This window comes from Eptatretus burgeri, chromosome 4 (assembly GCF_056783735.1).
Source record: "Eptatretus burgeri isolate ZD-2024b chromosome 4, Ebu_testis_v1, whole genome shotgun sequence".
NCBI classification, from domain to species: domain Eukaryota; kingdom Metazoa; phylum Chordata; class Myxini; order Myxiniformes; family Myxinidae; genus Eptatretus; species Eptatretus burgeri.
The window spans coordinates 62,796,078-62,809,754 of record NC_140964.1 but is presented as its reverse complement, the minus strand read 5'-3'; the positions used below and the strand labels follow the sequence as shown (position 1 = coordinate 62,809,754).

The following is a 13,677-nucleotide window of genomic DNA, read 5'->3' as shown; positions in this document are numbered from 1 at the left end:
TCCAGATCCAGATTCGGATCTTCACCAAAATCAAATCAATTTGTCGTGGTCACACACCCAACCTGTCGACAACTTTTTGAGATATCCTGCACACAGACAGACAAACAAACAAACAAACAGACAGACAGAAAGGTGGAAAAAATATAGCCTCCTTCATCTTCGGTGGCGGAGGTAATAAAAGAGACTAAAGCTGTAGGAAAAAAAAATCCGTTTACTGCTCGAGATGCCAGCGTCTTATACACCACCTTATTTAACATGTTACATGAGTTATTCATGCCTGTTGTTTGTGTCCTTTACAACATCCTTAAAAACAGCACCTTTCCTGTTTGCAATCATTTTCAATTTTGTATGAATGCCAGACAGGCAGACTCACAGAGTTAAAAAAAAAAAAAAAAAAGTATCTCACTCCTCTCTGCACATGTGCCATCAGGATCAATTCAGAGCCGAACTACTGCAAAGCCACAAGTCTGTTTTCCGATTGGTGTTCAAAATGTAACATTCAATTGAAATCAAGTTATTCCTCGATCATAAACTGACGTTGGTGGACGGACGGACGGAAGGACGGACAGAAGCAAATTGCTTAACCCCACTTTTAGCTTCACTTGTGTGGGGTAACAAGAACTCAGGGAATTCAAGGGCTGCCTGGTCATCAGCACTCACAGCGTCTCCATTGATACGGGTGGGGTGCAAGTTATCGCAGCGCTTAAAGCTGTCGAATCAAGTTTTCAACTGGCTCTCCGCTTCTCCGAATACTCCTTGAATGAGTTAACAAAAACAAAGTTAACGAAGTTTTGGACTGGGAAGAAGCTTTTAACTGGTCAACATTGTTATCCCCACACTTTAAAAAAAAAAAAAATCATAATTATAATAATAAATAACGGAGGGATATAGTAATCTGCTCCGTCCGTCTGTCCTTCCATCACGCTATCTTCTCCTAAACAGTTGTGCAAAAATTCACCAAACATTGTAGTTATGATCACCATGTGGCACGAAGGTGTTGGAACAGTATCATTTTTTAACCTCAAAATTTGATGTTGGGTCATTTCTCGGGGAATTTTTTGCCACCTTTCAACTTTGCTTTCGGTGGGAAGCGTGTGCACTCGTGATTAACCATTGACTCTGCTCTCATTGAGAATTGTTCTGGACGTAGCCAAGTCGAACACACGACTCACTTCCACTTGATTGGCTTGGAGTGTGTGCATACAAACAATGGTGGCGAGTGTGTTTACCTCAAAAAGTGCTGTGATACGGATTTTTTTGTTTGTTTGTTTTTGTCTTTCACCACTGCCTTATGGGTAACAGCTGACCTATGGCATGCAACCACGCCATTAAATGCTCATGGCTAAGTGCATGTAAGTGGTTACCACTCTGTTTCAAAAATGTCAAAAAATGAAGTTTGTTCCATTGCCTTCTCACTACATTTTCCTGAAAGTGTAACTCCAACTGAGTTCAGAACAAAAAAACCGTATAGCTTAATTACATATATATCCCGAAATATGATACCTTGAAGAAGGGATACCTATTGTGATGGTTTTGTGAGTTTTCAATGAAATTACCTAATTTTTCTTTTTGGCAAAATAAATGAAGGTCATAGTATGTAACTTATTCTAGCAACTAATCTAATAATCAAAATACCAATTTCTGGGATTATTAAGAAATAATACATACCTTTTTTTATTACTGCTCTATTCCGTGACTGTCAGATGCTGAAAAGCACTAAAAGAGAGAAGATTTATCAAACAAATTATTGGACGTAAATTTTCAATTCAATCAATTCTGGGAGTAACAAAAAGCTCTCTAAATTCTCCAAAAACTGTTTTAACTGCCTTCTAAATTAAGAAAAATTTTTTTAAATACCTGGAAAAAAAATTTTAAAAATTAATTTTTTAATCAAATGCAAAAAAGTGTGACGTGTAGTCGGACAAAAATGCAAAATTACTCTAAACCAAAGCCATGCATGTTTTCAATTTTTTTATACTATTATATCTATATCACTGTGCCCCATTTGTAAATAAATTTTAGTGAAAATAATCTGATGCACTGAAAATAAAAATAATCTGATGAAAATAATCTGAGAATCAAGTGGACACTATCCTCACCAGCAAACTAAACACTCATCCATGACAGTAAACTGGGTACGAGTACACTGCAGAGTGAAAGCCCATGTTCTCTATTCATGTGAATGAAACCAACAAAGAACAAGCCAGTAGGCGACGAGGGATTCGCTAGGATCGAAGCGCTGGATACGATGCTTTTCATTCTGACCAATCCACCGACGAAGATTCATTGCCAAGACGTATTGGTTCACATACAATTGTTCCTCTGCCTGGCAAGATTTTTCCTATTGAGTATTTTGCCAACTGGCACTCCACATAAAAAATGACGGTAAATAGACACCCTATTTTTGAAGGACTACCATTTGAAAAATAATCGGTTTGCTGGTTTGTGCTGTGGAGCCTCGCGTTGCAGACACACACACACACACACACACACACACACACACACACACACGCACACGCACACGCACACGCACACGCACACGCACACACACACACGGACACACACACACACACACACACACACACACACACACACACACACACACACACGGAAAACCCGATAAACTTCTCTCAATGCTCTTGTTTGACCACACCTCCTGAGCCACACAATATTTTCATAAGCCACGCCCACTTTCCATAAGCCACGCCCACTTTCCTACGCCACTCCCACTTTAAATAATAAATAATTGGAGGTGGTGTGTGGGTCGTGGAATTGTTTTCGGTAAATAAATAAATAATTGGAGGTGGTGTGTGGGTCATGGAATCGTTTTCAGTAAATAAATAAATAATTTAAGGTGGTGTGTGGGTTGTGGAATCGTTTTCGGTAAATAAATAAACATATTATTAGAAATCCACAAAGACAGAAATGCCAGTGATTCCATTTATTTTGGATGCTTTTCACTGGTCAATAACGTTTGGATCGAGGAGAGATCGAAGGTGGAACGACGGTGTAGTTCCTTACAAACACTGTATACACACCTTAAATGACGGTGAATAGACACCCGGTTTTTGAAGGACTACCATTTGAAAAATAAAACCTCAATCAAAAATCAGCTCGAGTAAAATTTTCTAAATATCTCGAAGTGTTTAATTCTGAAGTCTCGTTTCTCTACATTCAAAACTGAAGGACAAGTATTGAAAATACTGTACGCGGTTTTTCGGCCGCTGCACAGCAACGTGTGGTTGCTAGGCAACGAAATTCAAACGCGCATATCCCCAGTATATATTCCACCTTTTGGCAAAGTTTCATCGAAATCGGTTCGCTGGTTCATGCTGTGGAGCCTCGCGTTGCAGACAGACACACACACACACAAGCACACACACAAGCACACACACAAGCACACACACAAGCACACACACAAGCACACACACACACACACACACACACACACACACACACACACACACACACACACAACCCGACAATAAGAGATATCTCATATATAGCGAATCCAATAAAAGCTTTTTTTTTTTTTTAAACGTGACGTGCAGTCGGACATTTGGGTTGGAAAGTTCGGTCAAGCCGCTGTAATTAAATATCCACCCGGATCATCTCAATTTTTTTTACATTGATTAATTATTGGTAATAAGCTGAATATATAATTTAAGACACATAAATATGAGTTATTGATAAACTAGTCATTTTTTTAGGGGATTTCATAGTCCCAGGCTCTAAAAGGGCAATAAAACAAGAAAAAATAAAAATATGTAAAAAAGATGTGCATATGTCATGCGAATCCACCACTGACCAACACAAATGCTAATTTTCTCAGACGGTGGGTGACAACCTTTTGATTCGATGAAAAATTTCATATAGAATGTTTTATATGTTGTATTTTTACATGGTCTAATATATGTCATATTTTAAGGTGAAACAAGAAAAAAGGCCAATACTGGGCATGTATATTCAATAAAAATCCTGTAGATTCAGTAATATACATCACAGACCCGTGAACCTATATATTTTAAGGTCCTATGGAACACTGTCTGTGCAATGAACCAAATTTCATGACCAGTAGTAGTCTTTGTGACTTTCAAAAATGCCACTCAAGTCAGGGTATGCCCTAAAATAGGGGTGGAAAGCACTTACATGCGCTTAGCCTAACGCCATACGTTACGTATTATTTACACTCAATATCACTCCCCTCTATGCTATATTATTAAATTTTCTGAAGTATTAAAGGACGAAACATTTGTTTGTTCCTTATAAGTTTCCAAACCACTGGGCCAATTTCCCCAAAATTTGTTGTACCGCAATATTTTCAGACGGGGAAGGTCAACGTCACAATAACTTTCAATTCTTAATCAAACTGATGTTAAACCACGAAATAGCGGCGACCTCGCGTCGTCTTCCAGTTGAACTGCACACACAGTCCAAGCTCCACCGCTCTCCCAGACGAGGTAGTGATGCGCCGTCATCGGATGATCACCAGTAGGCTCAATGAAAACACGAATACTAAAATCGAAGTAATCCTATCCTGATCCGGTGACCAAACATGTTTAAAGTAGATGATAGATTGTTAGCATGTATGATATGGAACATTAGTTTCACTTTAACATACAAGAGCAGCCATTTTATGAGCTCATTTGAGAATGAAATCAGATTTATGGGGTTTTTCCTGTATACATGATTGAGGATTGTAGAAGAGTTAGCAGAATGGAAGAAAACAAAATGTAAAGGGGAGAACACCAACGACAGAGTAGAAGTGAGAGAGCATGAAATTAATTGGTGGGGGAGGGGGGAGAGAAGGACACATGGGGGTGAATGAACAAGGTACACATTAGCTGAATGAAGCACAGCAAGAAGTGGAAGGGAAAGGCAGGAATGAAGCAGAAAATAAACAAAACAACCCAAAACTAACAAAACGAAAGAAGGTGAGGCAAAGGGTGGGGAAAAACAACCATAACGTGGAAAAGGGGAGTGCTTGGGAATGTGGTCATTTGGGGTAGGAGAGATCATGAGTATGGAAGGAGGGGTGGCCTAAGGGAGTGGTGAACAGCTGTCTTGAAGTCCTGGAGGAAAGAATGGGACTAAAAAGACTGGGTTGAAGTTGGTTCCACATGTGAGAGAGAAGAGTTGGTTCCACATCAACTTCATTCAGAGTTACAATGGTTTCCTCAAAACTCGGTTGAAGACTAAGCATTGTACTCCGTTATCACTTATTGCCTTCACATCAAGGAGAGGAGCCAAAAGTCTTCAGACAGAAACGCACTTTGATTCTCAGACAATAAAATTGTTATATTTTTGGAATGTACACTAATCCAAGATTCTCCAATTTTGGCCACCGGAGTGACACGATCAGCCACATCTCCAATAAACCGCCAATCACCTTCATTTAGCATAGAATGTACAAACTAACCGGGATTCGAGCAATTCGGCTTTTCTCGGTGCACCTGAACCAGGGTGCAGCGACGCTACTGCTGCCGTGCCGCTCTTCTGAGCTGGTTTATGTAAACATACAGTTAATGTGGAATTCGGCAGGGACACCAGCCCAAAGGCCTACACTTCAAAAAGGTATCACGGGATCTTCAATCAGGCATACCGATAGGATTGGAAAATTTCAACTGTGCTCGGTTCATCGAGGACAAACAAACATTTATTATTCGCATCAGCTTCTTCATGTCATATTTTGTTCCCCCTCTATTATTTGAGAGTATCAGTTGTATTCGGGGCAAAGGAGCTGTATCAAAATGTGATCAATTCGGTCATACGACGGGTGCTCCATTGGAAACAAAACTCAAACGTGTCTCGTACAGACGTAGACGTCTGCTAAGTAGCCAATCTCCAAAAAAAAATTGTCAAGATGAATTATTTTTTCTGCTCGCCCCGTGATGGCTTCTCGGGCTGTTTGGCCGTCAATCCATTTCATCTTAACTGAACGTATATATTGTATCATTTTAATTCAGTCACAATTGTGAACTGGTCGACATCAAAATAAAAGGCTTCACCTTTTCAACACAAATCTCAAGTTTATAACAGGTCTGGGGAGGTGATGGGAGAGGGGCGGGGGAGTGAAAGCGAGGGTGGGGATTGTTAACCAGGTGCCCATGAATCCTCTGAAAATTTACGTTTCGTTCATTAAATAATTGCTTTGCTACGATGTAGCAAATATTTACAAACGACAGATGCTCGTTGTTTGAACTTGTACAATGGTGAATAAAAACCTTCAACAATCAGAAGTTATACTTGGGGAAACTTTACGATAGCCAACTGTAGTTATATAATATTCATTTATAAAAACACCTTCAGCTTCTGGAGGAAGTAGGCACCTGCCTGCTCACTTCACCATTCCCTGGCTAAACCACGGCTGTCAAGCTTAATGTACCTGGGTGACTCCATCCCTTCCCCCACCACAATCCCAGCCAAAAATCCCCAATCCGCCCTTGATGAGGTAGCAAACTATTTTCTAGTTCCCAGGGGTACTGCTTAATGAAGCATCACTGAAATCACAACCTTGACTGTTACTCATTATTTTCACAATATGGTAACAAGAGAACACCTTCAGGACAGCTCACGACAAGGTTGAACATTGCTGTAAAAAAGATAATAAATAAATAAACCAATGTCACCCGCAGGGTGACCCGTATCTTGCCAAAAGGTGACCACATGTGACTTCTTTAAGGTCACACTGAGGTGAACAGAGCTGCAATCCACCAGGAGCGACTCCTTGAGGAATATCTGCCTACGAGAGATTCCGATGAGAATCGTTCTACAGAGTAACCATGAAAAATATGCTTTTTCCTCATAACGCCCCCAAATGACGTCATATTGTCTCAAGCTTGACATATCTAGAAAGCACTCATCAAAGTGTTCAATTTGAGGTACTACACGATATGGTTCCTAAAACTTGAAAATTTGACCTTGGGGTCAAATATGTTTGACCTGAGGCGCTAACCATGAAGGTCAAGGCCAATCGCCACCAAAAATTAATCAGCTGAGCGCCAGACCATGAACTATATTCCCATGAAGTTTGAAGACGATCCGATCAAAATTACTAAAAAAATAAGGGTTTCGTCGACTCCCCTGATTTGCGACAAAGTGACCTTGACCTTCAAATTTTTGTGCACTGAAAGGGACCTCTATCGGCCTCTGATATGCGAAGTTACAAAAATTTCCAATGATAACTGTGCTCTGCAGAGTGATTTATACGTGATTACAGACCAAAAAAAAAATAATAATAAAAAAACATACAGGCTGACTAACATATCTTGCAAAACTTCGTTTTGACAAGATAATAATAATAAATGTGCACGGTTTTTACTGCACACAGGGGGGGGGGGTGCAGTGTTCGAACGCCGTCTCAGCAAAGAAAATGTTTTGTACAAAGCCCTCTTCAAGCAAGGTGAACACAACGCCACGAGGCAGGCACAGGTGGACACTTTCCTCAACAGCAAACTAAACACTCATCCATGACAGTAAACTGGGTACGAGTACACTGCAGAGTGAAAGCCCATGTTCTCGATTCATGTGAATGAAACCAACAAAGTACATGTGTTGTCACCTGGCTCACAACTTTAAGGGCTCGACTACACTCATCTTCATCAATGTGTGGCAAACCTGTCTCCATTTCTGTCATGTTCTGTCCCCAGGCTGGTTCAGCACTGCCAAGGTACATACACCGGGCAATTTGCCATTGCCTCTCAGTAGTAGTCGGCACATAAATTTGGAGTTCAGATGCAGACGATAACCCAACAACTCCTTTTATAGTCAGGTCACCCATCCCCCATCCCCACCCCCACCCTCCCAGTATCATCCCAATAGGACCTGGGCTGGTATGGTCATAATATGAACAAGCAAAATTCTCGAGGCACATCAGGTTCGTTTGCAAATGAAAACCTCAGTGCTTCATAAATTATTTTCAAATTACCTGTTTATCCCAATAGGTTGTGATCAACGTGATTCGACATATCCACGTAGTAGTCAAAGATGTTAATTTTGAGGAAAAGGTCTTCCGTTCCAACACCGTGGCCAAATCCTGTCTGCAATATCTGAGCCATCCCAATCGGACGAGGGGGACGTCGATGTACCTGCAAAGTGTACTCTCGATTCAGGTTTCTTAACGAACGGTTTCAGGTCCAGTTGTTTCCACAAAAAAAAGAGAGAGGAGATAAAACGCAATTTACTGAAAATAAAAACCACGGCGTCATGTATAATGCATCGTTTGAGGGATACAGCTGCCACTGTGTGCTTTGCGGGATCGGATTAGGAAGAGCAACGCATGTGAGCGCACGCGAGAAGGCTTCGGTAGAGAAAGCATGTACAAGACTTTTCAGGATCAACTTCAACAACAATAGCAATAAAAAAAATGTACATTGGGGCTCGACCTGCACAATTAAGTTCCACAAACGCCATCAAGTCGCAAGACAGTGTCCTTAAGGCTTTTGAATCAAATATTTACTTTTAAAATGTCGTGTTGGATCGGGATGAGACTGGACAAATGGATCGGCCGAACAAGTGAATGCACCAAAAATGTCCGACGAAAGAGAGAAAGTAATGGGTTTTCCCCTTGTACTGGAAGTACAAAACGATAGAGTTCAGCATTGTGTGCATCGATTAAACATACCTTGAGTGGGTACCAACTTCAGCATGCACCACCCCTCCACGCTGAACCCCAACCACCTTTAGCGTGCACCAACCAGTCGTGATATCCGGGCTGAAAACGACCACCTTTAGCATTTACCACCTAATCACAATCTCTGACCAAACCTAACCACCTTGAGCATGTAAAACCCCTTCAGGCAATATCCTACCACCATCAGCACCCACCACTTCATAACAAACTCCTGCCTAGAACTAACCACCTTGAGCAGACACCACCTTTCCAGGCTGAACTATAACACTTTTAACAACCACAACAACACCATTAGAATTGCCAACCGAACCCGAACATCTATCACACGCAACAATCTTCCAGACTGAACACTACGAATCACCCCGTGAACCCTCCCAAACAAACTTAACCACATTCCCAACACACTATCCACACACCCCATCGTCCTTCCCAAACAAACTTAACCACATTCCCAACACACTATCCACACACCCCATCGTCGTTCCCAAACAAACTTAACCACATTCCCAACACACTATCCACACTCCCCATCGTCCCTCCCAAACAAACTTAACCACATTCCCAACACACTATCCACACACCCCATCGTCCCTCCCAAACAAACTTAACCACATTCCCAACACACTATCCACACCCCATCGTCCTTCCCAAACAAACTTAACCACATTCCCAACACACTATCCACACACCCCATCGTCCCTCCCAAACAAACTTAACCACATTCCCAACACACTATCCACACACCCCATCGTCCCTCCCAAACAAACTTAACCACATTCCCAACACACTATCCACACTCCCCATCGTCCCTCTCACCCGAATTTAACTACGTTTCCCACACTCAATCCACTCACCCCTTCGTCCCTCCCAGTCAAACTTAACCACATTCCCAACACACTATCCACTCACCCCTGCGTCCCTCCGAGTCGAACTTAACCACATTTCCCACACTATCCACTCACCACATCGTTCCCCCTCACTGAACTTAACCACATTTTCCACACACGACCTATACACCACATCGTCCCTCCTAACCGAACTTAGCCACGTTTCCCACACACTACCTATACACCACATCGTCCCTCCTAACCGAACTTAACCACGTTTCCCACACATGACCAACACACCACATCATCCCTCCTAACTGAACTTAACCACGTTTCCCACACACTACCCACACACCACATCGTCCCTCCCGGCCGAACTTAACCACGTTTCCCAAACACCACATCGTCCCTCCCAGCCGAACCTTGCCCACCGTCGACGTACAAACATTACTTTTCCAGCAACACCTTTGACGCCCCCACCCGTAACTCTCAAACGTCTATTCACCACACTTCAAACCGAGTAACCTCATTCCCCATACTCCCTCCTCCCATCAAAAACAAACCAATAACAAACAGCCCACGTTTACAACTCCACGTCCGAAAAGTTGAGAAAGCCGGTAAGGATAGGAATTTTTAAACAACGATGCACAAATTGACGGTAATTATCGAGTTTACACACGGGCACACACAGGCGAGTGAAAGAATGTAAATAATAATACAACAAAACATGTGAAGCCCCGCCCACCGGTGGGGCCTCGAAATGGGACAGCGGGCAGTGGGAAGTGCTCGAGCCGTCACGTGACCCATTTACCAGCGGCCGTTCACCGACTCGGCCGGAAGGACGCTCACTCACTAACTCACTCACTCACTCACTCCCTCGCTCCCTCACTCCCTCCCTCGCTCACTCACTCATTCTCTCCCTCACTCATTCCCTCCCTCACTCACTCGCTCGCTCACTCACTCATTCCCGCCCTCACTCACTCATTCCCTCCCTCACTCACTCGCTCCCTCACTCATTCCCTCCCTCACTCACTCGCTCCCTCACTCATTCCCTCCCTCACTCACTCGCTCGCTCATTCCCTCCCTCACTCACTCGGTCCCTTTCTCACTCACTCGCTCACTCGCTCCCTCCCTCCCTCCCTCCCTCCCTCGCTTCCTCCCTCGCTCGCTCACTCACTTCCTCCCTCGCTCACTCACTCACTCACTCCCTCACTCACTCGCTCACTCACTCGCTCCCTCACTCGCTCACTCACTCGCTCCCTCCCTCACTCGCTCACTCACTCGCTCCCTCACTCACTCGCTCCCTCACTCACTCGCTCCCTCACTCGCTCCCTCACTCACTCACTCGCTCCCTCACTCGCTCCCTCACTCACTCGCTGCCTCACTCGCTCCCTCACTCACTCGCTCCCTCACTCACTCGCTCCTTCACTCGCTTCCTCACTCACTCGCTCACTCACTCGCTCCCTCACTCCCTCACTCACTCACTCTCTCCCTCCCTCGCTCACTCGCTCACTCTCTCCCTCGCTCACTCTCTCCCTCCCTCACTCTCTCACTCGCTCTCTCACTCACTCGCTCGTCCACAAACGGGACGGGACCCACATCCGAGCCACGTCGCGTTTCCACGTGGTTCACGGTCCACAGGGAGGGAGGGGGGGTTTCACGGTCCACAGGGAGGGAGGGGGGGTTTCACGGTCCACAGGGAGGGAGGGGGGGTTTCACGGTCCACAGGGAGGGAGGGGGGGTTTCACGGTCCACAGGGAGGGAGGGGGGTTTCACGGTCCACAGGGAGGGAGGGGGTTTCACGGTCCACAGGGAGGGAGGGGGGTTTCACGGTCCACAGGGAGGGAGGGGGTTTCACGGTCCACAGGGAGGGAGGAGGGTTTCACGGTCCACAGGGAGAGGTTCACGGCCCACAGGGAGGAGGGGGGCTTTCACGGTCCACAGGGAGGGAGGGGGGGTTTCACGGTCCACAGGGAGGGGGGGTTCACGGCCCACAGGGAGAGGAGGGGGGTTTCACGGTCCACAGGGAGGGAGGGGGTTTCACGGTCCACAGGGAGGGAGGGGGTTTCACGGTCCACAGGGAGGGAGGGGGGTTTCACGGTCCACAGGGAGGGAGGAGGGTTTCACGGTCCACAGGGAGAGGTTCACGGCCCACAGGGAGGAGGGGGGCTTTCACGGTCCACAGGGAGGGAGGGGGGGTTTCACGGTCCACAGGGAGGGGGGGGTTCACGGCCCACAGGGAAGGGGGGGTTCACGGTCCACAGGGAGGGGGGTTCACGGTCCACAGGGAGGGGGGTCCACGGCCCACAGGGAGAGGTTCACGGCCCACAGGGAGGCACAGCACAGTAGTCCGTGCGCAGATATTACCACGAAAACATTTGCAGCCATCTCGCAACCCCTTGTACCGAACCGTCGCGATCATATCGACCAGGGAAGGACACACAGTGGGTAAAATTGCTCCCCTCCACCACTCACAACCTTCCGGACGACTCGCTTACCTCTCGTGTCGCTCCTAAGTGGGCAGTGCGCCCATGGCGCCCGGCACGGCCACTGGGCCGCCAGGCACCCGCTCTCCCCAGCCGAAGCGAGCCAAGCCGGGGCCTCCTTGGACGAGTCGAACAGCGAGCACAAAAGCTGACAAGGGTCGATCCGAGTTTCCCCGAGCCGAGGGGACCGGCTCGGGGGAGTGGTTGATCGAGCACCCCCGAGCCGACGAGATCTGATCCGAGACCCCCCCCAAAAAAGTGGACGAGGACCGGGCCGACCAGAGTCGCCCGGAGGGCAGTTCAGGATCGAGGAGACGCGCCGCGGGCACCGACGCTGCAACAATGTATCGGCGGAGAGAGACGTCGCGGGAGGAGGACGCGACGATCGCCGAGTGTTAACGGCGACTTTCACTCGGACGCATGAGGTCGCTTCGGCTCCTCCACCTCCATCCTTCCTTCCCTGCTGCCCCTCGTTCCTTGTGATTTGCCTGCTCACGCTCTTTCCTCACGCGAGGTTGAGTTGGACGCGGTGGGGAGGAGGAGATTACTTCTTCCCGTAAAGGGTTAACGCCGGCGCCGAGCTACACGCCGGATTACACGGCACGGCGCTGCCATGTTGGGGAGGCGAGTTGCCAACATAGGGCCTCCTCGATACTGACCGAGCGCTCTATCTCCGCGCACCCGACACCGGACCCGGGTGTCCGGACACCCTGAAACCGCTGTGGCCGTCCGAGCGGGGAACGTGTCACGGATATCAAGGGGCTTCGAAACAAAATCACGTTTAGACTTGACCTCGCGTATGAATGTTGGGCGGTGGTGCGGTTCTGACGAAGGATAAAGGTTATTAGAGGAGGTTCCACGGAAAACCCGGAGCGGGTTTCACTTTCCTCCTCCTCCCCTTTCGGAATGGAGCGTAAAACACTCGGGGCTTTGCCGGTCACGTGACCGCGGTTCCCAGCGTTCAATGCGATTGTACATTCACCACAAACCTCTCACAAAGGGTCCTTTAGTTTCCCCTGTTGTGAACAAACACGATAACTCTGCGGATCTTCGGACCCAAAGATAATAATATATAACGTGTGCGGGGAAGGAGGAGGGGGAGGCTTCTTCACCCGGAATGTTTAGTGTTGTGTCCGTGACACGGAAATAGATGCCTCATGGCGCCGTGCCATTGTGAGGAAAACAAAGATGTACATTCGCACGACTCGAGCTCCGTACGTACACCACTGTGACGTCATATTGGCCAGTCGTTAACAACTCTGTGGTCCTGACGTTCGCTTTGAAGACAAAATTTCGAATCGACTTGTGTGAGCGAGTTAACCTTCGATTTCGAGCCACGATGCTGATGACTAAAACGCCTTCCTTCCCTTCAGGGTAAACCTGTGGTGACGAGTGGCGACCAAAAGGCGTCGTGGAAGGTTTTCAAGCATGGCGACAAGTCGAGCACACAAACCTGTCGACTCGGCCTCGGCTCATCCGCTCACGTAAACCACTTGAAAACGACGTCCCCCAAGACAGATTAAACTAATAACCCGGGTTTACCTCAGTTATTTGGAATCCCACGGTTAAAAATCCCCATTACTCGGGTAGGCCGCCACCTCCACCTCGTTGTGTGTACGTATCAGGTGGAATGGTCGTGCACCTTTATCGGATTTCAAGATCGTTGAACGTGTACAAACCGCCGTGGTAGCTCTCAGTGAATGGCGGGCGTGTGGTGAAACATTACATCTGA

The 13,677-nt window shown here is 46.5% G+C and overlaps 1 protein-coding gene across 18 annotated transcripts in view; it reads right to left on the bottom strand.

The window, feature by feature from the left end:
• LOC147028199 (histone-lysine N-methyltransferase 2C-like) overlaps window positions 1-12,740 on the bottom strand; it is a 275,536-nt gene extending 262,796 nt beyond the window's left edge. For 16 of the 18 annotated variants that reach the window (XM_085878348.1, XM_085878355.1, XM_085878354.1 and 13 more), the window contains exon 1: window positions 11,958-12,740. The gene's annotated coding sequence lies outside the window, so the exon portion shown is untranslated. Of the gene's footprint in view, window positions 1-8,623; window positions 8,714-11,957 lie in introns of all 18 variants that reach the window. The other 2 variants (XM_085878349.1, XM_085878353.1) reach the window with 1 other exon arrangement.
• Window positions 12,741-13,677: the final 937 nt, after the last annotated feature.